Here is a 14,180-nt window from a genome sequence, read left to right as displayed (position 1 = left end):
CAGTTCTTTGTTGACATGAAATGTAAGATCAAGCACATTATTCTGTCGGATCAAATGGTTTTGTTGAATTAGGTTTAGCTCGCAAGTCAGCCGTTCTTCGGCGGGCTTTCAGCTTTCTGCGATGGTTGTTTTAATCGTGAACGCAGGCTCAAACAATGTACGCAGCGGCGCCAATTAGATCTGAAACGAAGAAAGAGCTCGGACGCGTGGAACGAACACACATAGAGATCACATCACAGGAAAACTCAAACCACTCACTTTTCGTTCGACGACGGTTCGTCAGGCACGATGTTTCCGATGTTTCTCCGGTTTCTCCGGGCGTTGAGGAGACCGCGTCTGTTTCCGTGCTCCTATTGGTCGTGACGTCACCAAATTTCATCCAATAAAGTGCGCGCCGAAGTTCTCTCTAGTCGCCGGTGTCACGAGCGATTCGGAGGAGAAATAGGCAGTGTCTGCGTCGACCCGGTCTACGCAACGCCCAGCGTTGGGTAGACCCAGAATTCTGATTGGCTATTAAGAAAAAGTCACGTGTCTATATAAATTGAGTGAATTATTTTGTTAAGGTTATTTATATAAATTTTAAATTAGTAGAAATGAAATTATATTAGATATATGCAATGCATTCTGAGATAATTATTATGTGTAATGTCACGTGTTACATTTGATGAGGGGCGGGAGAATCCCTTCGGTTTCCCGCGTTTTGACCGTTGTTTACTTTCTTTGGCTCCTGATCCTGCAACCTTCGCAAGTCCACCTCCATCTGTCGTGAACCCTCGTTTCTGAGCGTTGATCTTCCCTTCTTGGTGTCTTGTTGATTTTTTTCACGTATGTATTTCTTTCGCGAGATTCCGATTGCCTTTGTATTTAGCCCAAAACTCGGGTGTACCACGTGCTTTGATATCTGGGGGTTCCGTGACTGGGACAACTGGGGTTTCTTGTGGAAAGACCTTAGGCATTTTCCTATTGAAACCAGACGTGGCTGTCGAGATTCAGTCGATTCGTTCTTTAGCGGCGATTAAGCGTCTGTTCGTCATGACTGCTGGATTGACGGTCATCCTCCCGAGGCAAAGCAGCCCGCAGTGGACGTGCCGAGGTTCTGCGGGAAAGAACAAGGATGCCCGGGAGACGAACACTTTCTGCAGGAGCCACAAGGCAGGCCATGGTTTCATCGAACAGCCGGGAGTGGAGCGGGATGCTGAAGGATAGCGGCGCTCACTTCAGTGAGGTCAGTCGATATGGTGAAGTTTATTTCTTCATCTGTCATTTGATTACAGCAGCACACCACCCTCGTTCTGAAAATAAGGATGCAGGGGTAAATGTTTGGCAAGCAGAGGCAGTTTGTGTGCTATATAGATCAGCATGAAATATTTGCAGTGGTAGGCTCATAGGTTTAACCTCTTGTCCAGTTAAGACCATAACATGCTCTGCATGCTGACGTTGTTATTATATCTTTCTTATGTTGACATCTATTATGCTTAACATACTCTTTGTCGCATCCCTACAAAAGCCCCAACAGAAGGGTGGGCCAGGTAATGGGCGAAGTCACATAATCACTTTCCCCAAGCCCTTAATCTAATGACTAACAAGCCTACCTTCACAATTTTGAGCTTGAACCACAGTTTGCTCTCGCAACAGTGGCCACGGGGCAACCGTTGCCAACTGCACCACCTTAAAGCCCCTTTACGTTTCAAAAGTAGCGCAAGGTGCGCCGATGCACAAGGTACGTGCTACGTGCAGCCCTTGGGAAGATCACGGCAGCACAGCGCAGCACTGAGCTAAATTTCAGACGCCATGTTCTTCCTAGAAGGTGGTGCGCGGCGCAAGTCTCGAGCATTTCCACAAGAATGAATGGTGCCGCTTTTCCCAGGATAGAGGGGCTTTACACCACCTACGAGCCATCGGAGCCAATCCAAGGCCCCGTGAGTGTTAAGGCTGATCCACACATACAGCGGAGCGCTCAGTTAGCGCTTCATGAGCGCTGGAAGCAGCGCTCAGTTGTCGCTTTAGCAGCGCAGTGTAAGCGCGCTCCTTGTGCCGTGCCTGCGGCTGCGAAACAGTGCATGCACGGCGATTCCATTGTTATTTTTTCTTTGGCACTGAAAGAAGAGGAAGTAAAAGAGCCGCTCTCCAAGCAAAGGGTCGGGCAGACGATTCAGAGTCATGGACTCTGAGCGACTAATTGATTGGGTATGACCTTATCACTTTCTATTCGACATACGTGATCCTGGTTTCAAAGACGCGCAATTAAAAAATAATCACCTTCGAAAGAGCTCTGTGTCTCGGTCCCTCGGCCTGGGAACGAGGTTCACCGGATACCCGTTGATATCTCGGTGGCGAAAGATTTCGCGCACTCAGAAGGCTCTTCTGGGCGTTAAGTTGTACACACACATATGCACTAATTTTGTATGTAAGGGCATTTGTCGCGTTTCTATTTCAGCATCCCGCATGTCCGCCATGGTACGTACTGTTGATGCACACCCAACCACAGAAACCTGAACATCAGTACACATGCTAATCTGCAGCAATAACGGTCGTGCAAGGAGCGCTACTAAAACGCTGATTGCACGCTATATTAGAACTAAGTCACGCGCAAGGAAGCACCACATGAGTGCTCTTTGGAGCGCTCACATAGCGGTAACTTAACGCTCCGCTGTATGTGTGACCAGGCCTTTACTTGACCTTGAAGAGGGTGACACGCGTAGAGCATATTACGTGCTACGTTCGCAGAGCTGGGTTGACTGAGATGGCTCGGAGCATCCGCTGCGGTGGGACGTGATGTGAAACAGTATGTAGACCTGTTGCAAAAATACACATTGATGCTATAGTTGTTGAAATAGGGGAAGTACTCTCACTGTCAGTGGACGATTTTGCAAATGTGGGTGCTTCCAGTAAGCACTGTAGAGAATGGACCCTTTTCCTGTCTTCCGGTTCGAGAGTACAAAATGCATGTGTTGCTAGGCTAGGTGGAAACAAGGCTGCCATTTTGCTTGAAGCAAGGGCACTGTGCGATTCCCAGTGGCGATGCCAAAGCGCTGTGTTGCATTCAGATGACGGGATCGGCACCGACCGGGGGAGGGGACGAGTTTTTTTTTCGGTTTCCTTCCGAGAAATTGAATCTTGATGGAAGAGCGGCGTGAATTTGCACGGTTATGGTGTACTAGATTCTAGTACACCATAGCACGGTGAAGGGGATTGACTTGTCAGGCCCTACAAAGGCTTGGGAGGCAAATGAGCGTACCCGACTACTGTACACAACTTAATTTTTCACAAATTTCTTGACTTAAAAATTGCTGCGAAAAACGCATCCCACCAATATATGGTAAAGAATATATAGCTCACCACTCGCAAAATTTTCTGCGCATGAAATATTCTCCAAATTTGCGAAATATTGTGGCCGCAAAAATAAAGTTGTTCACAGTATGTGTGGCTAATTAGTCGTGGGTTAATAACATTAATGGCACTTTCGAAAAGCACTTCAGAAAGTTGCACGGTTGTTACAATGATGCTTTATTAGACAAGAAAAGCATAGCTATAGACCAGCGGTGGCCAGGCCGACCAGTCCTAAGAGCCGCAAACGAAACCACGAAACTTCTTAGAGCCACCGGGGGGGGGGGGGGGGGGGGGGGGGGGGCAAGTTTAAATTTTGTTCAGAGTCTGACTGTACGTATGAGTGCACAAGGCTGTACGACAGTACGTATGGAGGTATAAGGCTGCCAAACCGCTAGCCGTACTTCATTCTGCTTGAAATCCCTCCTTTTTTTCCTGGGAAATGTGTTGAGGGGGGGGGGGGTCCCCTTACGAGGGATCCGCGAGCTGCACCGGGACCAGCTAAGAGTCGCATGCGGCTCGCGAGCCGCAGTTTGGCCACCCCTGCTATAGACCCTTTCAGGCAACATTTCATTGGCGCCGGCATCTTGATGTCACGTGACCCTGCCGCCATAGCCGACCTTCAGCTTCTCGCCGTTCCCCCGCGTTGTGTGCTGCACAGGCCACTACCGGAGCTTTGCTTTCGTGTTCTTTCACATTCCGCGCTGAAATTGTGTGTCTTTTCGATGTTAAAATTGTGTCTTTTTAATATTTCGGGCTTTTGTTTAATCATTTGATATCTATATTTCAACACAGCTCTTGTATTTTCGTATTTATGAAATGGAATCGGACAGCGAATGGATCGACGATAAAAGATTATGGTTTCAGAGACCATATAAGTTCATCCCGTTCTAGCGTTTTTCTCGCTAATAAAGGGCAGTCTATACCATTGCGACATATGCAAATTTCAACTGACGCAGTAAGGCTATCCAGTCGTGCTTCTCGCTGCATGTGCACACTTGTTTCCGTAAAGCCGACCCGCATGTAAGCGATTTAGCTTGCGACGAGACGACAAGGCACGCGGGAAGCGACAGAGATTACTCACTGTCACTTGTCGTGTTACTCGGTTTTTGGGTTTCTAGAAAACGCCGCTCACCGTCCTGGTCGCTTGCTCCATCATATTTATGCGGTTTGCCTCGTCACGCGACTGACCCAGCGACAGCGAAGCGGGTCACCGTCACTTGTCTCGTTCTCGTTGCTCGCCGAATCACTTGCATACAGTTTATACTTAAAATCGAGGCGCCAATGGTTCAACGTTGTGTGCTTGTAAATTAATTGAGTATAAACCCCATGTAAGCGCTTTGGCGAGCAACGGCGACCCGCTTCGCTGTCGCTCGGTCAGTCGCACGACGAGGCAAACTGCATGGAAGAGACGGCGAAGCGACCAAGACGGTGAGCGACGTTTTCTAGAAATCCCGAAAACTGAGCGATGCAACGGGCGACAGTGAGAAATCTCCATCGCTCGTCTCGTCGCACGCTAAATCGCTTACATGCAGTGAGAAGCACGACTGCGATGGCCTTACTGCGTTAATTGAAATATAAGACTTCTGGAGTGGCGGTCTCCTGCACTCTTCCATGCAACCGGGTGCCACCAAGTTAACAAATCGGCAGCCATCTTGCTCAGGGCAAAAAAAAGAGGCTGCGCTGATAGGGGTGCTAGCAGCATCTGTTGCTTTTGGGGCTGCGTATTACAACGAAAACAAAACAATTATTTTTTTGTTTTAAAGGACTCTAAAGCCGCTTAACGTTGGATTCTTTTTTCTCGGATATCTTATTGCAAATAATCCACGCCGTGGTAATGAATACGTAGCGTCCCTCTCACAATTTCGGAAATTTGTGCACCTGACTGATCACCAAAACTGGCACTTTGAGAATTTACAGAAATATCAAGCTCGCAAAAATTTTTTATAATACTTGTTTTGCAGATGCATGGCTGTTATAAGCGCACCGTCTCGAGTTTTAGATGAAACTAGCTAAAATACAAAATAAGTGTTTACAGTCACTATGATACTCACTGCTTTCTGCAGGTATGCTGGAAATGAAGGAAACATAAACATAGTTGGAATGCTACCCGGTCGAAGTCTTCTCGCTTGACCGCTTGTGTCAAAGCAGTAATCTTCGAAGTGTGCCGAACAAGGGACGTCAGTATTCTTGCGCAACCAACCATCCCCCCGTCGAACAGCATGCTCCCTCGCAGCATGCAAAGTATTGTCTTTAGGAAACAGGCGACGTGCAAACATGTTTAAAGGGCCTCTGACACGGCAAAAAAAAAAAAACTTTCTTTTTTTCATGCTAGGCGTTGAAATGGCATGTCAGGACATTACAAAAAAAATTGTTTCACTGAAGAGTTGCGTAGTTTTTTTATAAAAATAGAAATAGGAGGCCGAATTCAAAGTTCCCGCCAGTGCACTGTGACGTAACAGTGTACCGCAAGGTGTCGGGACGGTCAGAAGGGAGGCATCGACCTACGTCACTAAAAGTGGGTTCGCAGGAAGTCACGTGAGTTTCACTCCTCGTGCTCTCCGCGACCGTGCCTAAGACTTTTTTTGTGGGGGGGGGGGGGGGGGGGGGGGGGGGGGGGGGGAATTGGGGGCATTTTGGGGGGGGGGGGGGGGGGGGCAGCTTCATTTTTCCTACAGATTCAGTGTTTTTTGTGTGAATTGGTGAAGTCATAACCAATTTAAACAAAACCACGGAATCTGCAGGAAAACATTAAACCCCGAATTAAAATACCCCCGATTTCGTGAAGAAAAAAAAACACCGAAAACGCGGAACCCTAACCATAGCCTTTAGTAGGAAGAAACGACAGCAATAGCAACAAGCGTTGAATGAAGAGGGCTCAGCTCAGCCGGAAACAGACTTGCGTCATCAAGATCCGAAATTGGGTTGTGTGTATGTTTATACAGCCTAGAACTTGGTATGCCTCAGAGGGCGACGAGTCTCCCCGCTGTAGATGAGCAATTTAGCGAGTGCAGTACAACCGCTAGCTTGGGGTAACGTGCACCACCCAGTAGTGATACCCCAGGCACGTAGCCAGGGGAAAGGGGGCCCAGGGGAAAGGGGGCCCAGGGGAAAGGGGGCCCATGGGAAAGGGGGCCCATGGGACCTGACCCCCCCCCCCAAAATCTTCCATTTTGCTGGGGCCTCCCCTCCCCCTCATACAGCATTTTGTAATGGACGGCCGCTGACTTTCCTTCTTCATCAGAGTGGAAAGGCTGAAAGTTTTAAATTCGCACCGAACCTGAGCGCACTGGACATAGTAACTTAATAAAACTTTTCTTTTATTTGAATCTCGCTTTATTCTAAAAGGTATAGGCAAATTCAAATTACTAAAACAAGCAAAAAAACACCTCCTTCATGACGTCCTTGGTCGCTTGAGTGGCCGTGAGCTAGAGGAGGGGTAGTGAGCTCAGCGAGCGCTCACCGCTGCTGCACTCCGCGTCAACGGCTCGAGAGGGCACTACTAAAGCATGTTCTGGATAGGCTGTATGAAGTGGGCAGCCAGGGTGGCTCGCGTTGCATTTGCTGCGAGATTAAACACTAATTTAGTATGACACTTCACTGGCCACGAACGACAGCAAACACGGGATAAAGATCAGTTCAGAACAGCAGCCACTTCGCGCTGCCATACTGCCAAACCAGCTCCGAAGGCCTTCGGAACCGGTCGGATCCTCGACCGCAGCAGCGCCGGGTACATTCGGGACCTTTCTACGTTCACCGCTATACTCTGTTTCACCTTATGATGTACCGCAAGAAAGGCTACAAACACGAGCTCCTTGCTCTGGGGCACATCTCGGCGGCACAAGCTCTCGTGACTTAATTAAGAGTGGCTGCCAACACTATGAGCTCGCGGTTTTAGAAAGAAGTTTTTGGCGGCTCTGACCAGTATTAAGGCCAGGACCAAACGCGACACATAGCATGCACTTTCAGCACCGCGGGTCACCTTTGTAGGTAGAGAAGGTGTCCGCGTCGTCCGGTTAAAATGGGACGCACTGATATTTAGTTATTCTCTCCGTGCCCGCTGCCTTGCCCGAACCCCAAGAGATGTGGAAACCGCAAAAAAGGTAGACGCTTAAATATGATTGCAGGGCCCCTTTAATGATACCTGCAATTTTACATAACAGCTAGATGACAGGACAATCAATCTAATGCTTGGCAAAATCCAAAAATACATCTATCTCCCCTACTATCAATGCACTGGCTGCAATCATGAAAGACGTCAATAAGCCGTGTTTTTTTTTTTTTTTTTTTTTTTTTTTTACATGAGGTGGTTTTATGTTATTTTTGTGTCCACTCCAGTTTGTGCGCCTTTGTGTCCTTTGTGTCTAGTAATGTTATGAACTACTCTGGCATACCACTGCTAAAGCATCAATTGCAGTGCCAGTTTACCTTTTCATAGTAGAGTGAATATTTATAACAAAAATGAACAGGCTTTCAGTGACATTCCTAATAAAAAAAGATCTACAACAGTGGTCTGTGATTATGATCAAAAATGCCTCGAGCACTATTTTTATGTGAACTAATGTGCTATTTTGTTCCATATTTAATGCTTTCGCTCGGTACGAAAGCATGCAGTTGCCATTCTTAACGTTCATAAGATGACGTTGCCAGCATGATCAACAGATGAGTTTTAACCTGGGTTACAAATGATGCGACGAGTTAAATATTTGTATGAATTTCCTTTCCTCCCACTTCAAAATTAGGGACGATCTATATTCGAATATGTTTTTACTCAACAATTTTGATTACTTGTTGAATGTTCAAACTAACTTGTCAAGCTCCTTGCTGTCAATTCGCTTTGTTTAGGGGATCATTATCCAAGAGTTCTTGTTTTTAAAAGTAGTAACAAACTCCTTAGTGCACTGAAGTGGTGTATGTCTGTTCCACATGGTCTAAAATTGATGGTTACGGTGCTTGTACTGTGACAATTCTTTTCTCTTGCAGCCCAGCTTGAACCCCACCATTGGCGTCCTGGGCACCACTCTGAATAAGCTGCTTCAGTTGTGACTTGTAGCACAAAGTTCCTGTCACCCAGTTCATCGTCATCTCGGAACCAAGGGCATTGGTCCTGCCTGCTAGTTACCACTTGAATAAAAGTTGGAATGGTGCAGTGTGTTTGTGTAAATAAACTGTTGAAGTTGTGACAGTATTTTTGTTTTTGTAGGTAATGAGAATTATTTACATTGAAAGATCCCATCCATCCATCCATCTATGATCCTTCATGCCATAAAGTAGTACTAAATAAACTGTTGAAGTTGACAGTATTTTTGTTTTTGTGGGTAATGAGAATTATTTACATTGAAAGATCCCATCCATCCATCCATCTATGATCCTTCATGCCATAAAGTAGTACTAAATAAACTGTTGAAGTTGACAGTATTTTTGTTTTTGTAGGTAATGAGAATTATTTACATTGAAAGATCCCATCCATCCATCCATCTATGATCCTTCATGCCATAAAGTATGTACTGTTCCAAAAGTAAAATTTGACAGTCTGGCAGCTGCCGCTGGCATGGAAAATTCTGAGGGCTCACGCCTGTAAACTAGATGTATTGCTTTGTGAACCTCCTCCTAGTCCCTTGTGTACCTGAGAACTTAGGAGGTCAGTTTCAAGTCGAAGGGGGATAGCCTATTTTTATTTACGAGGAAACTTTTGTACTTGCATATGCATTATTACCCATAGAGGCTGAACTCCATGGGACGAATATGCTGTGAAAAATCTAATTTTGCCCGGCGGCTTTTGTTCTGCGCATGGAATCGGCACAGTGGCTGCTACGTCCCGCGCTAAATGAGCATGACGTGGGGCGACATTCGTCGCATATTTCGCTCTATGGAGTTCAGCCTTAAGCTGTTGCTTTCTGGGACTGAAAGGACTAAGGTTTTCATGTTCCAGTATAATAACAATAGTTACGTTCAACAGATGTATGTTTCGAAAAGTAAACATTTTGGCAAAATTCTGCCTGGTTATGTGAGTATTAATAAAAGAAGCTGCAGGTACTCTAACCAGCTGTGTTTAAATAGCCCAACGTTTCGCGGCCTACTTGTTCACGGGTGATTTATTTGGCTGGGTGTTTGTCTTTCTCTTCTCCTTGTCGCTGCCTTTAAATCAATCTCCTTTTTGCGATGCCTAGAAGCCTGTGAATATAACTGCTTGGGAAGGTTCAGGTTCTTTGTATGCTGAATATGCCATGACTCTTAAAAGAGTAATTTTTTCCAGGTTCGGAAGGAACTGAAAAAACGACTTTTTATAGTTATGGCTTACTCAGCATACAAAAAACAACCAGAACAGGTTGATCAATACCATCCCAAGCAGTTATATCCACGGGCTTCAGGGTGCAACAAAGCGAGGAGAATGATTTAAATGGCAGCGACAAGGAGGAGAGATATACAAATTCCCGGCCAAATAAGTCGCCCGTGAACAAAGCAGGCCACAAAACGTTGGGCTATATAAACACAGTTGGTTAGTGTACCTGCAGCTTCTTTTTTTAACTGATGTATGTTAAAAATATCAAAATACATATACCTTAGGCTTCACAGCACATGCCTAGGCTATTAGGTATTTAAAAGGAAAACAAGGATGAAAATAGAAAAGGTGTGAAATGGCCAACTCAAGATCGAGTTTTAAAAAAATTGGTTACAAATATTGCGCTTTTCCTTTTTTTAAGTGTGGCTTTCCACCATTGTTAATTCAGCCTTTATTTCTCTATTGGCAAGTACTATGCAAGATAAAAGTTCTCACAATGCTGCCTTTTTGATAGTGTGCAAAGGCTGAAGCGATCAAAACATTTTCCAAATTTTGTTATGCATTTTTGCACCGTTTCCTACTTCCTTGCTTAATTAGGTAATTATATTTCACTCATTTTACACACTAGTCGCCCTCAATAAAATTAACCCTGACCTAAGCAGGGGAGGAAAATAAAACCGGACACTCTTCGTGCTATGGGTTTTAGTTGGGCTAGTTGGTACATACTACAATCGGGTCATCTGAACACGGAAAAATGGGACACGAAGGAAAGGACTGGACAAACAGCGGTCCATTTGTCCAGTCATTTCCTTCGTGTCCCGTTTTTTTGTGTTCAGCTGACCCGATTGCCAACCCTACGTGCCCGCATAATTACAAGGGAGCTTCTCCCTTAGCAGGCAAGCACTGCGGGAAAGTAGCAGGGAGAGGGGCTCCACCGTTATTGTCCCAATCCCGCTGGTCCCCATTAAATAAAAAAAAGTGCGCGTGTAGCTGCACTTCTTTTTTTTTTTATGTTTCTTGCCTGAGTTGGTGAGTTTAGTAATTAGGAAAATCAGAAAGATCCCATACAGCGGCCGTGCACCGCGTAGTCGGGCTTCTCTCCGGCGCGACGGAGAAAGTACGCCCAAGGGAACCATGGAACGTTTTTCTTCGTTTTAAAGAATGCAGACTCGACGTAATCGCTGGTGTGGATAATGCATAAGACGCTTTTGTTTCTAACTTTATCATTCTTGCAGAATCCAAACGCTGAAAAAAGGGCACAAAAAACTGAAATTTCGTGTCGGATTTTATTTTCAGTGTATCAATCATCCGATATCGCGGTAATTGTTAAGTATACCTCGGGTGTCGAAAAAGGGGCCTCATATATTTTTCGAGCTGAAATATACATTCATATAGAACAAACGTTTTAAACTAACCAGTTAGAAAACACTCGTCCGTGTTTTTAAGATAGGCCCAAATTCACCAATTATCCAGGTAATCTTTCCTTGTATATAATTTTTTGTTGTAGTTGAAAGGGTATGTTGTTGTTACCCTCCGCGCGCCCTTACCTTATTGAGACGGGAGTGGCTAACGGCTGCATATATATATATATATATATATATATATATACATACACATACCCATTTCTGACTCTTGTCCAACAGCCGGCTAGCTGAACAAAGCGAGATGTCCGTCGTCCCAAAATTAGTCTACTCTGTTTGACCTTACGATGGGCCGCAGCTGGATTGACTGGGATCACCCGTAGCGTACGCTACGCTCTATGTCAACAGCATGCACTCATTTCACCAAAGCCAACGCGTCTAAAGAGAACTTACAACCCTTCCACGCTTTCTAGAAACGTGAAGATGACATGTATTTCAGTCAATTAAGAAATATTTGCTTATGTTATCTGCGGAAGTTGGCACAAATTCTACTATACAATGCAGCACACGTACATACATATACGTATATATATATACATATTACACAATATCACAACGCAGTGCCAGCAATGTTTTGCGGCTTATACGCGGGGCCTTGGGCTAAAGGTGCACCTCTCCGGTAAATATAATCGATTTTGCATTATTACATAAGCTTTCGTCTGTAACAAAAATTTAAACTACGCTTGCGTGACTCATTTTTCAAAACAGGAAAATTGTCTAAATAGTTCTTCAGGGAAAAAACAGGAGTCTCCAATGAAAACAATATTTGTGGTTTGCTATAATTTGATGGAATGCATTTATATGGTTTTCACACGGCCATACACCACTTTTGGGCCGTGCCAAGGCGCCCCTAATTCCACTCCCTCGCCTCCCATTCCACCCCTTACCCTTTCTTGAGTAAAAGCAACTTATTATTATTATTATTATTATTCATTTCGGTAAAACACTGGAGATTAGGTGAAGATATGCAAGGCCGTCACGAATCACACACACTAGAGCTAAAGCAGAAACCTAATACAAATGGCACTTTGAACAAGAACTCATCAACGTTTTATTATGATTATTTACTACCTGGAACGTGTTATGGGGAGTAACCACTGGCGGCCATAGCTGTGTGCGCGACTGCTGAGCGCGTGCTGACGGCGAGCTTCCACAGTTATTTTGATACGTGCACTCCGCACCATCAAGATTGCCGGTCTTATCAGCCTATTAATGTGAGCTCTTTCTGAGCATGCGCTCTAGAAATCACCCTCAAATATGGCGTCTAGTGAATACCCTATACTGCGTTCAGCGCGTGTACCGTATGTGCCTGAGTAATTTGGTACGTGCTTCATCATGCACGAACTGGTACATTACAGTGTTGCAGTAAAATACGTACATAGGTACATGGCGGCGGCGGTCAGACGTATTTACAAACTACACAGCCTGTACTCAATCCCAAAAAGATCTGCAGTGCTGATCTTTGCGATCACGAGCGCGTGGTTTTGAAGTGTCTTTTACGCACGAGATTCTGCTGAGCTATGGTCACACGCGTGTGCCGTCTTCACTGCAGACATTTGTGAGACGGAGTATAGTAGTGACCATAATCCTCTGGACCCAAATTATTTTGAGTTTTGACAACTTTAGATTTAAATAACAAATCACTCATTTTTTTATTATTTTGTATACACCGTGCACATTTCTTTTCCTTGCAGTTCGCACACCGTTTGGCATTCACATGTAATATATTTGTTTGGAATATTTATTTAGTAATAATGTATATATTATAGTAGATACTATGTTCATAGTACCGCTTACATGTCACAGGCAAACGAAAACCTTCAGCGTCAGCACCTTCTCCTGATGCATCCTTTCGTTTAATCGATACAGCGGGACCTGTCCTTGTCTAAATCGGGGCGTCTGACCACTTTATAGTGCGTATGACAACGAACACTGAAATTGGGCTGTCACGCTGTATCACCCAACGCGCAGCTTTACACTACGGTACATGCGTATTCGTTGCCCCGGTATGCGATCAAGGGACGCGCCATCTCCATTTTATCGTTCGCGCCAATGGCAGGTGCTTTGCACTTTCCAACGCGGCGAACATGCACGTGCTGAGGTTTTGTAAACAATAAAATGCTGCGGTGCCATTCTCACTGTTCGTGTCCATGCTTACCAAGGCAACAAACACGTGTTTGCTGGGTTGTGAATTTATAAATAACATCTCCAGTGCTGACAAATCAGCGCGGGTGCGAATGTGGTTTTGAAAAGTGTCTTTTGTGCGCGATTTCTCGTGTAAACAAAATAATTCGGATGAGCTGAAGTCACTGGGCAGGCTGAACTAGCCTGATACACTTGTGGCATTTAACTTTTTGGTTCTATGTTATCTGTTCTTGCTTGTTGTGGTATATTGTCAAAGCTAGCGTAGCTTCAATGTGCAGCAGCCCCGCACTGCTGCGAGAGCACGTGGCTTTGTCTATTGCACTTCATTTGCATGCGCTCGCACAACTATCTGTGATGGAGTTGGAGCACTGTGGAAGCTAAGCTAGCTTTGACAACGTAGCACAAAGGAGACACTGCAGTCCCGCCCTGCTAGCACCGTTGCAAGACATATATGTGGCCACGTGGCTTCGTCTTGCGTCTTATTTGCACGCGCTCTTGTGCAAAGGAGACGCCGTAGCAACACAGAGTCAGACGCTCGCGCAAGTAGCTTTGACAGCTTTGTTTGAAGGTTTGTATTTGTCCGTCCTCTTCTTTTCCCTTGCTGGCGCAGTCCGGGAACCGTCAGGGCATGGTGTGCCCCCGGGGGGGGGGGGGATCGGAGATTGAGTGGGCTAGCGCACACCAGCTCGGAGCACGTGGAGCAAAAGCTCGCGCTGCAGAACCGAGGGATCCTGGGTTCAATCCCCACCCCTGCCCGTTTCGATCGGGACGAGCATCGTACCGGCGTGCGGTCGTGTATCACTACTGCATGGCGCGCGTTAAAGACCCCAGGCTAGCAGTCGTACTGCACCGGCTAAATTGCTTATCTACAGTGGGTTACAATGTAGCCATGGTCTGGCAGGCTAAACTCGTCCAGTATAAACAACTAACAACTAATTTGTTTGGTTTTCTGTCCCTGGGGAAGCTACGCTGGCTACGCCGCCACGTTCGCCTTGACAGCGTGG

General features: G+C 45.7%; 1 long non-coding RNA gene across 2 annotated transcripts; it reads left to right on the top strand.

Annotated features, from left to right (window-relative positions):
• Positions 1-428: 428 nt before the first annotated feature.
• On the top strand, positions 429-8,775 carry LOC115329594. 2 transcript variants are annotated; one of them, XR_003920137.3, is made up of 3 exons: positions 458-1,225; positions 8,311-8,530; positions 8,761-8,775. It is a non-coding gene; the product is annotated as an uncharacterized LOC115329594 (long non-coding RNA). The 2 variants fall into 2 exon arrangements; XR_006077302.1 differs by lacking the exon at positions 8,761-8,775 and having other exon boundaries at positions 429-1,225; positions 8,311-8,476.
• The last annotated feature ends 5,405 nt before the right edge of the window (positions 8,776-14,180 follow it).

This window comes from Ixodes scapularis, unplaced genomic scaffold, assembly GCF_016920785.2.
Source record: "Ixodes scapularis isolate PalLabHiFi unplaced genomic scaffold, ASM1692078v2 ptg002596l_1__unscaffolded, whole genome shotgun sequence".
In the NCBI taxonomy this organism is placed as follows: domain Eukaryota; kingdom Metazoa; phylum Arthropoda; class Arachnida; order Ixodida; family Ixodidae; genus Ixodes; species Ixodes scapularis.
This window is presented reverse-complemented; position numbering and strand designations above follow the sequence as displayed.